Genomic DNA, 14,112 nt, shown 5'->3' on the forward strand with positions numbered 1-14,112 from the left:
GAGAGGAGAAGGGATGATCCTTTCATTGTCTGGTCAGCTTCAGATGCAATGTGTGACACCGGCACCAACACACACAAATACACTCATTTGATATTCTTCTCACCAGCCTAGATGATGTAATGCAGCTGAAGGCCATCAGAGGAGACATGTGCACAGTGAGAGAGAGAGAGAGAGAGAGAGAGAGAGAGAGAGAGAGAGAGAGAGAGAGAGAGAGAGAGAGAGAGAGAGAGAGAGAGAGAGAGTGGAAGGGTAGAAAGGGTGGTGAGGCGGATTTGTGCAAAAAGAGAAAGGAAGCACAATGGACATGAAAGAAAGGGAAATTAAGTAGTGGGAGAAACAAAGAGGGGAAAAGGGAATGGTTTGTGAGGACTGTAGCAGGAAGGAGGGGTAGGAAGAAGAGAGAGAGAGAGAGAACTATCGCTGTGCTCTCACACATGCAAAAGCAGCAGGGTGAAGGTAATCCCCCTTCATTCTAGATGCACAACTATCTAAGGATCTCATAAAGGTGGGTCTTGAGGGTCAGCACTTGCTGCAAGGTGACACAATACTGTGGATGTGTATTGCTGTGTGTGTGTAGGGAGGCATATCTGCACACAGATCTGGAGTGAGATGAGCTCACTCCCTCCATGCAGCTGGCAACGCCCCCATACCTAATAACACAATACATTATTCATGAACCTCGAGCGCTATCTGAAATAGCAAGTAATGCTTCCCCCTCTCATCTCTCTAAATACTTGTCTAAATACTCTCTGTCTCCTTGTCTTTAAGCTCCCATTTACTCAATCATTCTCCCCCCTCTCTCCAACTGTCATTTAAGGTTGCATGCATCTTAACTGAAACTCAGTATTTCTAGGAACCTCTCTCTCTTGGACTGGTATGACATAAAAAGTGACAGAATTTAACCTCACTTCAAAGCCAGAGACCAATGATGTCATCATAATGGGTTATGCATTTAATGAGAGGATGAATCATCCACTGTGTGAGGCCTGACTATTAGGCCACATGACGACTGTTTAAATAGATAACACTTTCTAAATCCCCAGACAGGGAAATGTTGGTGTTTCAAAAACAGAGAGAGCAGCAAAAGATACAGATAATCCAGTAATGAATAGAAAAAACTAATACAATAAATGTTCACAAAACATAACAAACATAGCTCTATAGGCCTACAGTACAAACAAACAATTACAACATTCAAGCAATGAGTGTGTTTACATGCACACTAATACGCCGATCATAACCCGATAATGGCAATAATGCGATTATTAAACTGATCATGTGAACATCTTTATCTGATTTCCAAAGTCGGGGTAAAATCTTAATCGGCGTATTCATAACCTGATAAAGACACCTGGATTTTTGCCCAATCTTTCGATTCCTTTCCAGCTAGCAAAATGAACAACCCTGAAAGTTATCAGGACGTTATCCCCTAAGTCAGTGGTTCTCAACCCTGGACCTCAGGCACCCCCTGTCCTGCATGTTTTAGATGTTTCCCTGCTCCAACACACCTGATTCAAATGAATGGGTCGTTATCTAGTTATGCGGAAGCCTGTTAACGACCATTCATTTGAATCAGGTGTGTTGGAGCAGGGACAATACCCCAGAAATAAGAAATGAGCGTAGCAAGTTCAGGCATGGCACTCGGGCAGCACGCGCCATATCTCCCATCGCCGTGTTCTCAGCCCATAGGCTTAGCTTGATAGGCGGCGCTATAAAGTCGCACACATGCACGCGCACACACATCCTCGATTACCTTTGTGTTCTGCGCTGCTGCCATTGCTGGTACCGCCCCATTCTCTGTGTTGTGTTGGCCTGTCTGTCGTTCGTGTTTCCCTGTCCGTCTCTTCGGTCTCGGACGGCGTGTGCGTGTTTTGGGGATCTGAACGAAGGTTTCGAGCTGCTTCCTGATGATTCTCCATCCGAGGAGCCCTGCACCGATGGGGTCGGTAGAAACTCGGGGTGCCGAGTCAGGCGCAGTTCCCGTTTGGCCTTATCGGCCAACATTAAGGACTGTCCGTTGTACAACATGGGGTTCGGCCACTAGGAGCTGTTTGTTCCTCGAGTGCGGCAAGGCCGTTCCATCCGCTCCCCTGCATGCTGCCGGGGAAGGCTCCGGCGAAGGGCGGCTCCGTTTCCCGTGCTGCTGTTGTGCTGTCCAAAAAGGGGGCTCGCGTTCAGGAGCCGACCACGAGCACTCGCGGCATATCTGGCATATCCGAGGAGCAACATTTGCAGGTACTGTCGTGAATCATGACCTGTTGGACAGGCGTCTGATCCGATTGCGGGGTGTAGGGTTGGACATATCGTGCAAGGACAATGCAATGTGCACGCTTCTCAGTCTACTAGCAGTCAACAATAATAGTGGCATTCATTTGCTGCACAAGCCCACATTCGAAGAAGCAGCCAGAGTTCGCTAGGTAGCTACTTTAGCCATTAGTAGTGTAACGCCTGGGACACACTGGCTGCGAAGCGCCTGGACGCGCCGCGCAGCGCCACGATTGGCTATGATCGGCTACGACTGAGCAAAAGCTGTTCACACCAGACGCGCATTTCTCTGCACCGGTCACCAAGCCTTTCTGCTACTCTGAGCTTTCCTTTACGCTGACATGGTACATAAACATGGCATTGGCTATATCCCAGCATTGATCCTTATCTAAATTGTTGCTGGGGGTCATACAACAATCCCTGTGCTTTTCACCTTCGAGAATTCATTTGATGCTGATTTTAGAAATCGACTTGGGGGTTCTCTCTCGGTAGGCTATGTCTGCACGCATGTGTGTTGTGTGCAACGCGTGACAACTCGTTTCTCTCAAACAAACAAAACAACTATGGGCATGCTAGCTCAACAGATCAATCCGTTTATTTTCATTCGTTTTCATCAGGGTAACCACGTGTAAAGGCCGTTCGTTACCAACATTGTGTAATTATAAAGTCTACAACTTTACAAATGTTCACCGTAGTCTACAATTAATGGAGTAAAATCTTAATAACATGTTTTTTTATTCAAATATATCAACTAATATGGTGTATTTCATCATCCTGCAGCCGATTTCGCAAGCGTCTCACGAAAGAATTCGACCAGCTGCCGAAACGATCGCTGCAGATCGCAGGCAATCGCGGCGCTTCGCAGCCAGTGTGGTCGGCCCCATTTGATAACATGGGCGCCGAAAGAAAAAAGGCGGCGCTTCCAGGCGCATCGCAGCCTGTCGCATGCAGTGTGTCCCAGGCGTTACTGTTACTAAGCTGCCCTGTTTGTCAGGGCTTGACCGAGCCGAACAGAAGTGCTTGCTGTATTCGTGCCGTTTAAATTGGTTGTTAGAATCGTGGAGCAGATTCAATCTACTCGCTCGCATTTGATGACGTTTCATTCAATTCCGAGCAGCGGTATGATGAATACAGCGGAAGCACTGGAGTACATCGTCCTAGTGACATTTGAAGTAGCCTAACAATGGAGACGGCAAACGTTGTCGGTTAATAGCAGTAATAGTTTAATATGATGTGTCCTGTAAAGGAATGAATCTATGATGCTAATCCTGCTGCTATTTCATATACTACTAGTTATGTCCAGGGTTCTAAATTAACTTTTTTGTTCACCAGCCAATCAGAATTTCCACTAGCCAAATTCTTTCCGGTGAAATTAAGAACAATTATGAGTTTCACTGAATGAATTTGATCATTTTATTAACATTGTTGGCATGAAAAACACAGAAAATGAAGCACAGAAGTATGATGCAAGGGTTTGTGAAATCACCAACACATGACTAAGTAAGGACACGATTTATTGTAAATGGCTAAAACGTCCATGATGAGATTGACTCCTGCCCATGCATTTACAGTAACGTTTTGTCCTAAGCAGGCATTAATTAAACTGACCTAATATACTCTTTATTAAGAACAGTGTATTTACATGACACTAGACTGTGTCAGTAAGCAACATAATTTTTCTTATGCATAGACTATATGCGGCAATCCTTACAAAACATGACAACATTTTCATTGTCAAACACAAGCCATTCCCGACCCGTCAGCCATTTGGCATTACATTTTCTTTTCTTCGTTTCTCTAGTGCTATCAATATTCTCATCCCCTGCCTCGTTCCTCTTCTCGCCCCCAGAAGTTTGTCCTAACCACCGCCGCATTAAGTTAACTTTTTACTTTACTTTACTACTCGAGCTAGCTCTTATTACCTCCTATGATCCGCTATGCTTCGTTTGACTTCTTCCTTGTGTTTTCTGGTGGACGCTCCGTTCGTTTCCACGGTTTCTCGCGCCGGTTTTACTTCAACTGCGCGCAGCCAATGGGCGTATAAAACGTTATCACGTAGCATTACGGCACAGTGTTCATGGGAAACTTAGGAAGTACTACCAGGGGGATAAATGACCGAGAACCATGCCGAGAACAGAGCCTTATGTATTATTCATCTAATGCCTCATGTATCACCGGCCAAACTGGCTAGTGCGTTTTTATTAACACCCGCCAAAATGAATTTTAACCCGCATTTGGCGGGTTGGCGGCTGTTAATTTAGAACCCTGGTTATATCTCTTAAGAGACGCATCTTAAGGTCCCATGACATGCTGTTTTGGATGCTTTATACAGCCTTAGCGGTCCCCTAATATTGTAGCCTATCTGGTCTACGGTCTAAGGCTGGAGGAGAGACTTGGGCTCCGTCCCAATACTACCACTTCACCCTAGCGCTTCACCCTTCCCCTTCGTTTGCGCGTTCGCGTGAAGGGGTAGGGTGTCCCAATTATTTTAGACCGAAGGGGAAGTGCTGTTCAACCCTTCAAACAACCCCTTCAAACGGAGTGCGATCACAGGCAGACTACGGCTGAAGGGGAAGATTACATTTCCCAGGATGCCTTGCGAACACCTTGGTAACCGACTGACTCCAAACATTTTGAAGAAAGATGGCTGCCAGTGCAGAAAAAGAAGTTTACAAATATAAGTATATCTTCGCAAATAACTATTAAAAAATTTTGAAACACATCGGGATATCTAGCTGATCATTATGCAAAATAATATTCCTTACAGTTGAGTAGAATACGATTGTTAGAAAAAAATCGCTATTTCACAAATGAACGTCTGTCTATGCTGCTGAGAGTAGCCGAGTAACGTTAACGTTAGCTAACATTCAGATGTAAAAAACGCAATTTTATTATGACAGGTGGGTAAATGTTTGCCAAAACCTGACGTGTGTTCAAATTCGCAAACATAGGAACACTGTTTGCCTTGAGTTTTTGGCAAACGTAGACTACAGTGGAGCTGGATATGAGCTAGACAAAATGTTACCATTACAATGGTGTGTAACTAAATTCATTTAAATGTAACGGTTGAAAGATACTAGTAGTTTGGTTGCGAGCTAACAGACAGGTAAGTAAGTAAGACTTTATTTACATAGCACTTTTCATACAAGAATTGCAGCTCAAAGTGCTTTACATAAAATCAACAAACAATAATACAAGTGTTGATCTAAAACGTTTAAAAAACCAAACTAGCCGCACTCTATCTGCGGTCTCTCAAATCCATCTTAGATCCGAGCTGCCACTTGCAGTTTCTAATACACAAACATGACAAGGGGGTAGACAGGACGAGGAAAGTTACAGCATAACATGAGGAGAGAGGAGGAGAGAAAAAGGCAACACCCAGACAATGCTCCTAGAGGAGTACAGTGTGGGAACAGACAAAAACCTCAGCACATAAGCACAACAACATTTACAAAAACACGTGACTTGCAAAGGGGAGTGGGGGTCTGGGTTGGCGCCCTCGACCTAGGCCACAATCAGTCCGATTCTCCCTATGCAGATTGTGTAGGCCAGGAGACATCCTTGGTCATGACCCGGGCAGAGACCAAACCACAGATGTCGGTGGGGGGGGGGGGGGAGGGAGGAGCAAGATAGTCTCGCTTCAGCGCTCTCCAGGGGAGTTGTTTTCCAGCGACGGCCTTGGCCAAGGCCTGTGCTGGTTACGGGGCTGAAAGTGGATAAGATTGGGGTAGTTGTTTTGACGAGTAGCCGCAACTCAATTTTCACGTCCACCCTTCAGGAAGGTCTCCATGTCCTCCATCTTCCTTTGCAGAGCCGCAAACTTATCCCTGTTGTAATCAATGCTGCGTTGTGAGTTCACAGTCTGAGCTCCAACAACTCTGCCCACCGCATCAATCATATCGAGCAGCCTAACGGGGCTTTTGATGGCTGCAGCCGTTTCCTTAATTGTCCGATATAAAAAGCCAGCACCTATTCCAAACAGCAGAAAGCCTGTAATCATGGTTCCGAATATGAATATGTCTTCAACGTCCTCCACGGAAAGCGCCGCTAGACACACGACACGCCAATTCTCCCACGCGTCCATCGTGTAGCCAGCTGCGAACGTCCCGTCCGGACAGTTGGGTTCCCCCAAACCCGAGCTTCTCTTCGAGAAGATGGTGTCAATAGCATTGAGAGACCAGCTAATTAATTCCATGCTTCTAGTTTCGGAGAGTGATGATGAGAGAGTATCTTGAGACAAGACACAAGACACAGCCAAGCAGGGAAGGTCAGGGAGGGGAGGATAAAATGCGACCGCCTTCGTCGAGAGCCAAAGAAAAGAGTGTCTAATGTTACAATGTTAGGGACTCCCGACCAGACCAGGGCACTCATTAGGTTCAGGACAGAAAATGAGGAGCAATTTACTAAAAGGAAATATGCATCCAAGCAGCTATATGAATGAGTGACCCGGTTGTTGTTTTCCAATGAACCATGAATATCTCTGATAATTCCTGTAACCAGAGCCTAATCTACATCATTGTTTGTTGTCTGAGACAGTACACTGATCAAACAGCTGGGCCTGGAGGGAAAGGTCAATGTACAGCAGGTTGGAAAGAAATGGGAAAATGTAAAAAAGAAATATAAGGTAATTGATTGGTGAGATATATGCTGCATGTTATCGCCATCTGCCTTTTCAAATGAATGCGTAATCTATATATCAGCTTTTCACGTGTGTGTGTGTGTGCACGCACATATATGTTTGCTATTGCAGGATCTGAAAATGCCAAAGACAGGTTCAGGGACCGAAAGCAGGGAGAAAACAGCTGCCAACTGGCCTTTCTACGAGGATATGCATGAAGTTCTCGGTGCCAGACCATGCATAGAGCCCCCTGTATTAGTGGCATCTTTTAATGAAGGCAGTGATGCCACAACATTACTGATGGTAAGTAAGGAAAATACACTAAAATTGATCACTTACATTTAACCGGCACCAACATATCTAAGGCCTGAAGTACATGTCATGTCTGTATATCTCCAAAACATTCAGTCTGAATAGACCTTCAGGCCCTGGTTTACTGCTGTGGCATGCTTGCAGTGTGCACAGGATGTTACTGTGTATGGTACTGAACCAATCTGGTTATTCATTTTCTATGTACAGAACATCATTGAACCAAGAGAAGATTCTGCCTCCAGTCCTGGTCCTCCAACCACTCCCACTGCTCCTGATCCCACAACACTGTCTCCCAGGAAGAAACGCACGAAGACCACTCATATACTGGAATTTCTCAAACAGGAATCCGCAAAGGAGCAGAAGAGGCACGAGGAGACTGAAGCCAAAACGGAACGTTTCCTCAGCCTATTTGAGAAGCTAGTTAATAAAATGCCAGAGCAGTAATTTCTTTGTTCTATTCTGTTTATTACTTATTTATATATGTTATTGCAGATGTGTAAAAACCTGTGTAATAGCAGACCCAAAATCTCAAACAAGTTGTCCAAACATCATAGGAATGACATATCAGAATCAGAATGGGATTTATTCGCCATGAAAGTTTGCACAGACAAGGAATTTGCTTTGGCAGGAAGGTGCATACAATAAACATATACCTAAAATTTAAATATTTGGACTATCTATACTAAGGGTACATAAACTAGCAGTACTAAGTGGGATTAGAATAGAATTAAATATACAATAAAATAAAATATAAATTGCCGTAAATTACAATATAAAAATACAAAAATACTAATATTACAAAAAATACAAATGTACAAGATACCATTATTGTAATGCAGTGCAAAAAGCAGTGTGTTTTAAGCAAGAAGTCATTAGAGTCAGTGTGGTCCCTTGGCCTTGTTGAAGAGGCCAACAGCGGAAGGGAAGAAACTGTTTTTGTTGCGTGAGGTATTGGTCCTGATGGACCGCAGCCTTCTGCCGGAGGGGAGTGACTGAAACAGGGAGTGTCCAGGGTGGGAGGAGTCGGCCACAATCTTCCTCGCTCGCCTCAGGGTCCTCGAGGTGTGCAGGTCCTCGAGGGTAGGCAGATTGCAGCCAATCACCTTCTCAGCAGTGCGGATGATACGCTGCAGTCTGCTCTTGTCCTTGGCAGTGGCAGCAGCGTACCAGACGGTGATGGAGGAGGTGAGGATGGACTCAATGATGGCTGAGTAGAAGTGCACCATCATTGTCTTTGGCAGGTTGAACTTCTTCAGCTACCGAAGGAAGTACATCCTCTGTTGTGCTTTCTTGATGAGGGAGCTGATGTTCAGTTCCCACTTGAGGTCCTGGGAGAGGATAGTGCCCAGGAAGTGGAAGGACTCCACAGTGTTGACTGGGGAGTCACACAGGGTGATGGGGGTGAGTGGGGCTGTGTTCCTCCTGAAGTCCACAACCATCTCCACTGTCTTAAGAGCATTGAGCTCTAAGTTGTTCTGGCTGCACCAGGTCACCAGGTTGGCCGCTTCCCACCTATAATCAGACTCGTCTCCACCAGAGATTAGCCCAATAAGGGTGGTGTCGTCCGCAAACTTCAGGAGTTTGACGGACGGATGACTGGAGGTGCAACTGTTGGTGTACAGGGAGAAGAGCAGAGGAGAAAGGACGCAGCCCTGAGGTGATCCGGTGCTGATGGACCGGGAGTCAGAGACTTGTGTTCCCAGCTTAAAACACTGCTTCCTGTCAGACAGGAAGTCTGTGATCCACCTGCAGGTGGAATCAGGCACGTTCAGCTGGGAGAGCTTGTCCTGAAGCAGGGCGGGGATGATGGTATTGAAGGCAGAGCTGAAGTCCACAAACAGGATCCTGGCATAGGATGCTGGGGAGTCCAGGTGCTGTAGGGTGAAGTGGAGGGCCATGTTAACTGCATCGTCCACAGACCTGTTGGCTCTGTAGGCAAACTGCAGGGGGTCCAGTAGAGGGTCAGTGATGGATTAAGGTGTGCCAGCACCAGGCGCTCGAAAGACTTCATTACCACAGAGGTCAGGGCGACGGGTCTGTAGTCATTATGTCCTGTTGGCCTTGGCTTTTTGGGCACAGGGATGATGGTGGAGGACTTGAGACAGGCTGGCACATGGCATGTCTCAAGGGAGGTGTTAAAGATGTAGGTAAACACCGGAGACAGCTGGTCAGCGCAGTGCTTGAGGGTGGCTGGAGAGACAGAGTCCGGCCCAGCTGCTTTGGGGGGATTCTGCCTCTTGAAAAGTCTGTTAACTTCACACTCCTGAATGGAGAGAGTCGTCACTGTAGAGGGGGGGAGGTGGGAGGCCTCCTGGGTGGGAAGGGGTAGTTCAGGACTGTCCAATTGTCTTTCAAATCTGCAGTAGAACTCATTCAGGTCGTTGGCCAGGCGGGAGTCGTTAGTGGAGTGGGGGGCTCTGGGCTTGTAGTTGGTAATCTGCCTGAGCCCTCTCCAGACAGAAGCAGAGTCGTTTGCAGAGAATTGGTGTTTTAGTCTCTCTGAGTACAGTCGTTTAGCCTCCCTCACCGCCTTGCTAAACCTGTTCTTCGACTCCTTGAAACTGTCTTTGTCCCCACTCCTAAACGCGGCCTCTTTCTCTGACCTCAACCTTCTGAGTTTAGCTGTAAACCAGGGTTTGTCGTTGTTGTAGCTTACCCTGGTGCGTGTTGGTATACAGCAGTCCTCACAGAAGCTGATGTATGATGTCACAGCCTCTGTGAGCTCATCCAGACTATTGGTAGCAGTCGTGAACATGTCCCAGTCAGTGCAGTCCAAGCACGCCCGCAGATCCTCCATAGCTTCACTGGTCCACTGTTTTGATGTCCTCACAGCAGGCTTACAGTGCTTTAGCTTCTGCCTGTATGCAGGAATCAGGTGGACCATGGCGTGGTCAGAGTGACCCAGTGCTGCTCGGGGGACTGCATGGTATGCTTTGCTGATTGTAGAGTAGCAGTGATCCAAGGTGTTTCCTTCTCTGGTAGGGCATTTGATGAATTGTCTATATTTTGGGAGTTCTTGAGTGAGATTGCCTTTGTTAAAGTCGCCTAGCACAATAACCAAGGAATCCGGATTTTTATGCTCCACACTCAGTATCTGGCTGGCGAGCACACGTTGAGCCTCGTTGACGCTAGCCTGCGGAGGCATGTAGACGCCAACCAGAATGAATGATGCAAACTCTCGTGGCGAGTAAAAAGATCTACAGTTGATAAAAAATGATTCCAGATCCGGAGAACAGTGCTGCAGAATCACTGTCACATCTTCACACCAGCCACTGTTAATGTAAAAACAAATACCACGCCTTTCGTTTTGCCAGAGAGCACAGGGTCACTATCCGCTCTCAGCAGTTTGAAACCTGCTAGCTGTAGCGCAGAGTCTGGGATCAGTTCACTCAGCCATGTCTCCGTAAAGCACAAAACGGAAGATGAATGAAAGTCTCTGTTTTTCCACACCAGTAGCTGAAGTTCATCTAGTTTGTTGCTCAGTGAACGCACGTTGGAGAGAAATGTCCTCGGTAACGCTGTGCGTGCCCCACGCCGACGGAGTCGCACCAGAGCACCGGCTCGTTTGCCTCTCCTACGGCGCTTCGCTGCTAGGACAAATCCGAGGGTGGCTTTGACTATAATTCCCACTAATTCTGCCGCTGGAAGCAGAAAAGTGGGAAATAAATCCACAGGAGTTGTAGTCCTGATGTTTAGAAGTACTTCTCTAGTTAGAGAACCCCGGAAATCTTGGCAGAACACTGAATTAACAGACAAAACAAGACAAAAAAGAGCGCACCTAACGACCGAGGCAGCCATCATCGGCGCCATCTTGGATCTTTTTTTTAATTATCTATTATCTATCTATTATTTACATACTTGTAAAACAAAGAACTTGCAACATGTTTTGCAAATGTTTTATCTGGAACAAATATAAAAACAATAAATAAGAAAGTACAGCACAAAATTATTGAATGAGAACATGTGCATATGAACTATTTACAAGTTTATAGAAGCATTCCTACTGAGGCACTTCTATATTGCCAGTGATCAGGGCAGCAAGCCTGTCCCTCGTGGCATTCCCTGGCCTTTCATGTTGTGCAGGGGCTTCCTGCAGAGGTCCTGGAGCCATGATGTCCTGTGCCACATCATCATCAGGTTCAAGGACATCCCCATTGTCTATGCACACATTGTGGAGGAAGGCACACGATGCGATAACCCGAGGCGCAAATGTGGGCTTCACCTCCAAGGCCTTGAAAAGAGTAGACCTCCATCGGGTCTTCATTACACCAAACGCTCTCTCGACTATCGTACGCCCCTTTGATTGATGATAATTAAATCGCTGCCACTTCCGTCCATTCACTGGTTCCTTGTATGGCGTGATTAGGCAGATTGGAGTCTCCAAACAAGGATACCCACCATCGCCAAGCAGAAAGTATCCATCGGGAGGGTACCTTTTAGACAGGTAAAAGAAAAAAAATAAATAAACCGGGTGTCATGTACAGATCCTGGGTATCCAACAAATACATCTAGAAATTTCCCAGATGCATCACAAATGGCCTGCATGTTAATAGAGAAAAAGCCCTTGTAATTCAGATAGTCCAACCGATGTAGTGATGGGGGCTTAATTCGAATGTGACAGCCATCAATGGCACCCACAGCTTTATTGAACACTGGATTTCTAGATAGTTGGCCAAATCCAGTCCAATATTGTCCAGATCTGCAGGTGTTGGGAAAGAGATGGCTCGATGTAGGTTGCTTCAAATGTGAGCGGTTTTGTGTATGACTCGGTGGACTGTTGATCAGGGTACATTGAATACCCGTGACACTACACGATACGACAGTCCATGAGCAAGCCAGTAAACATATATGAGTACCTCCAGTTCATGGCCCCAGCCATGATCCAGCTCGCTTTTCAGCAGTCTCTGCAGGGCATGTATGGCCCGTCTACACAGTCTGAAGTCCTCCATTAGCTCCAGCTCTACATTCAACCACAACTGCAGGATGGGCACGTTGATATTCAGATGACAGTAGGTCATCATACGGCCACTCTGAAGAACAAACAATAATCAACATTATTGGACAAAAGTCACCAGCTTCAACATGCACAAACAGAGGCCTAGGCTAAACTTCACTGTTTTTGCCAATGAATTGTGATGTCTCAAATGAAAAATAAGTAGGCCTAATCTAGTTGAACTGTTTGTTGAGTGCTTGTGTTTATGTTATTTTTCCTTCATTTCCAACACAGGATATGGCAATAATAACATTGAAGAACAAATACATTTTTTGTTTTTATTTACATTAACCATTAACGTCACTAGGCTAACGTTACTACTAAACAATATCTCTTCGCGAGAAGAGAAGGATAATAGCTAACGTTACGATAACTAGGCTAACTGTTAAAACAAAAGTCATTCAAATTTTAACTGTAACTGTTTCAACAGAAACGTTCGCAAAATGTGTTCCATACACTGTAACGTGATGATGTGAACGCACCTCTTGAGCAGGTTAGACTAATGTTAACACATCGACATCATACCAGCTAAGTTCAGTACAACGTTACATTTCTAAAACAAACTTACATACCTGAAAGACATCCACCATCTCTAGTTGGTGTCGAAGCCGTATTCTGTTCGCCTCATTTCTTCTCCGTTGGTTGGTTAAACGGAGAAGGATGATAAAAGCTAACAGAACAGCTGGAGCCAGCATTTTCATGAATGGAATTACTACTACTTTCGTTGATGCGTGTGACGTAGGTGAACTTGTTGGCTACTAATGACGCAATGACGCATCGAGTGGTGTCCCATTTCGCAGGTAAAGATTTCAATCCCTTAACACTTCTCACTCCGTTGTGAAGGGGCACACCCCAGTGAAGGGCACTTCAATGAAGTGGTAGGGTGAAGGGAAGATAATTGGGACAGGGCCTTGATGTAGTCGGGTGCAGTCCCGTTCACCGCTCGGAAGGTCACTACCAGAGTCTTGAATCTGATACGGGCCGTGATGGGAAGCCAGTGGAGGGAGGTGAGGAGCGGGGTAACATGGGAGCGTCTGGGTAGATTGAAGACCAGACGGGTCGCCGCGTTCTGAATACTCTGGAGAGGGCGGGTTGCGCATGCTGGGAGACCGGCGAGCAGCGAGTTGCAGTAGTCCAACTTTGAGAGGACAAGTGCTTGGACTAGCAGCTGGGTGGAATGCTCAAACAGGTATCTCCTGATCTTCCGGATATTGTAGAGGGGGAATCGACACGCCGGGGAGACTGCAGCAATGTGGGCAGTGAGGGAGAGCTTGTCATCCATGGTAACCCCGAGGTTCCTGGCAGAGGATGAAGGGATCACCGTCGCCGATCCCAGGGTGATTGAGAGATCGTGGGAGATGGAGGGTTTGGACGGGATGATGAGGAGTTCTGTTTTGGCGAGGTTCAGCTGGAGGTGGTGCTCGGTCATCCAGGCGGAGATGTCTGTGAGGCAGGCCTCGATCCTAGCTGAGATCCCCGGATCAGTCGGGGGGAACGACAGGTACAGCTGCGTGTCGTCAGCATAGCAGTGGTAGGAGAAGCCATGGGTGGTCCAAGCGAGGTGGTGTAGAGGGAGAAGAGGAGGGGTCAAAGGAAGGAGCCCTGTGGGACACCAGTGGAGAGCTGGCGGGGGCCTGACACTTTGCCTCCCCAGAAGACCTGGTAGGATCTTCCCAACAGGTAGGATTAGATCCACTGAAGTGCAGTCCCAGTGATGCCCATCTCAGAAAGTCTGACCAGCAGGATTTGATGGTTAACCGTATCAAACGCTGCAGGAAGGTCCAGCAGAATGATGACGGATGACCTCGAAGCCGCTCTGGCAGACTGGAGGGCAGTGGTGACTGACAGGAGGGCAGTTTCTGTGGAGTGGCCAGTCTTGAAGCCCGATTGGTTGGGGTCAAGCAGGTTGTTCTGAGAGAGGATG

At 46.7% G+C, this 14,112-nt stretch overlaps 1 pseudogene; it reads right to left on the reverse strand.

The window, feature by feature from the left end:
• Positions 1-11,195: 11,195 nt before the first annotated feature.
• On the reverse strand, positions 11,196-12,778 carry LOC136966539 (uncharacterized; annotated as a pseudogene).
• Between the last annotated feature and the right edge of the window lie 1,334 nt (positions 12,779-14,112).

The sequence above is a fragment of the Osmerus mordax genome, chromosome 22 (assembly GCF_038355195.1).
Source record: "Osmerus mordax isolate fOsmMor3 chromosome 22, fOsmMor3.pri, whole genome shotgun sequence".
In the NCBI taxonomy this organism is placed as follows: domain Eukaryota; kingdom Metazoa; phylum Chordata; class Actinopteri; order Osmeriformes; family Osmeridae; genus Osmerus; species Osmerus mordax.